This window comes from Salvelinus sp. IW2-2015, unplaced genomic scaffold (genome assembly GCF_002910315.2).
Source record: "Salvelinus sp. IW2-2015 unplaced genomic scaffold, ASM291031v2 Un_scaffold4623, whole genome shotgun sequence".
Lineage (NCBI taxonomy): Eukaryota > Metazoa > Chordata > Actinopteri > Salmoniformes > Salmonidae > Salvelinus > Salvelinus sp. IW2-2015.
In genome coordinates, this window is record NW_019945893.1 from 1,214 (window position 1) to 3,616 (window position 2,403).

General features: G+C 41.2%; 1 pseudogene; it reads right to left on the reverse strand.

The window, feature by feature from the left end:
- Positions 1-241: 241 nt before the first annotated feature.
- The window catches only part of LOC112077495 (casein kinase II subunit alpha'-like), a 24,574-nt pseudogene continuing 22,412 nt past the window's right edge, over positions 242-2,403 (reverse strand).

Below are 2,403 nucleotides of genomic sequence, written 5' to 3' on the forward strand. Positions count from 1 at the left end.
GACTTTCCGGAATTGCTTGTATGTATTTAGTTTCTACTGAAATCAAATATATCAATACACATGAAAACATAAAACAGGCACAAAAACATTTAATAAAAATGGTTTATTCTCTTTAATATAGTATTTGTTCTATCCATAGCAGAAAAGAGTCTCATGCACTTCAGTGCTATATAGCTCTGACCCAGCCAGTGCAGCTCCATACTGACCAAACACATCTCAGCACAACAACAGTGCCAACTGACCTGGAGTCAGTTTCTGTATCACATCTGACATCAGCTTATTGAAAACAGGGGAGTTGAGGTGGGTGGGGTGGGGAGCGGGCAGGGTTTTCAGGGGGGGCAGTCTAGGAGGCAATATCACACTTATAGCTTGGATCCGTACGTTGTGTGTGACTGGGGCCAAGCAACGCTAGTACCAGTGTGTGACAGATTTAGGTTTTATCAAGAGTGTTGTGTGTGTTGCAAGTTGGCGTCTTGCTCCAGTATGGCTGTAGACTTGGAGGCAGATCGTTTCTACCAGAAAGGGTCACAAGTTGAGGTAACAAAGGTTTTCCTGGACGGCAAGAAGGAACGAGACACGATCAACAGAATGGAAGTCTGGGCTTGTTACAATCTGGGTGTTACAGGTGTGAGAATGTGTACATGTCAGGGTTCTCCCAGGATTAGTTAACAAGGTGGTGCTGCTGAGTCTATTTCTGACTTTCCTGTAATCTACTCAGAAATATTGAGAGTTTTTGTTTAACATAATGGCGTGCCAGTCCACCAGGTGGCGCGCTCTAACATTCTTTGGGGAGAACTCTGTGTGTGTGTTACCTCCTCTTGTCCATCATGTTGCATTGGATCCACTTATTGCCTTGGTGTGTGTGTTGGAGATGGTCTGTTCATTCAGCACTGGATCTGAGGGACACAGAACATGGTAGTCAGGAGACCATCTTTCCAATTCACTCTTCATCACTACAGATCAAAGTTAAAGGGATGGTGAGAGATTCACTTCATCATACAGATCAAAGTTTAAAGGGATGGTGAGAGATTCACTCTTCATCACTTACAGATCAAAGTTTAAAGGGATGGTGAGAGATTCACTCTTCATCACTACAGATCAAAGTTTAAAGGGATGGTGGAGAGTATTCATCTTCATCACTACAGAATCAAAGTTTAGGGAGGGTGAGAGATTCACTCTTCATCACTACAGATAAAGTTTAAAGGGATGGTGAGGAGATCTACTCTTCATCACTACAGATAAAGTTTAAGTGATGGTGAGAGTTTCACTCTTCATCAGTACAGGAAAGTTAAAGGGATGGTGAGAGATTCACTCTTCATCAGTACAGATCAAAGTTTAAAGGGATGGATGAGAGATTCACTCTTTCATCACTACAGATAAAGTTTAAGGATGGGTGAGATGATTCACATCTTCATCGACAAGATCAAAGTTTAAAGGGATGGTGAGAGAATTCACTCTTCATCCAGTGACGATACAGATCAAAGGTTAAAGGGATGGTGAGAGATTCACTCTTCGTCAGGGAGAGATTTCTGCAATAAAGATCTCTGTTACACAGTCAGATGAAAAAGGGCTAAAAGGGATACTTCGGGATTTTTGCAATGATGCCCTTTATCTACTGCWRGCATGCTAGCAGATAGCACAATGACCGGAAGTCTATGGGTAACGCTAGTTAGCATTGGCTCTCGAAACTGCCTCCAACTTCCTTCATACTGGACACAGAAACATAGTATCTACAAGTTCAACTGACTATGGGGAAGTACATAAATGGYCTCTGACARAATCCCAAAGTATCCCTTTAACTGGCAAAAATCTGGAACCGTCCCTTTAAGCACTGGGTTTGAACTGTTTCTAACTAYTTAAACAACATCACAAAGGTAAATTTGAATAAATACATTGCATACTGAACACAGAATGAGTGCACTTCACTGCCTAGCATTGAGTCCATGGACAGGGATGGAGAGAGAGAGAGACAGCGAAAGACAGAGGAACGTAGAAAGGTGGGATGAGAGTGACACTAGAGTTGAGTGGTGCAGCGCTCTGGTGCTCAACGTCCTAAAAATCGCTCAGCACATTAAATATTTTTTTTTTTAAACCTGCAGCTCAATACTAGTCAAAGTTGACACACCTACTCAATCAAGGGTTTTTCTTTATTTTTACATTGTAGAATAATAGTGAAGACATCAAAACTATGAAATAATACATATGGAATCATGTAGTTAAAAAGAAAACAAAGTGTTTAACAAATCTAAATATATTTTATATTGTAGATTCTTCAAAGTAGCCACCCTTCACCTTGACAGCTTTGCACACTCTTGGCATTCTCTCAACCAGCTTCACCTGGAATGCTTTTCCAACAGTCTTTAAGGAGTTCCCACATATGCTGAGCACTTGTTGGCTGCTTTT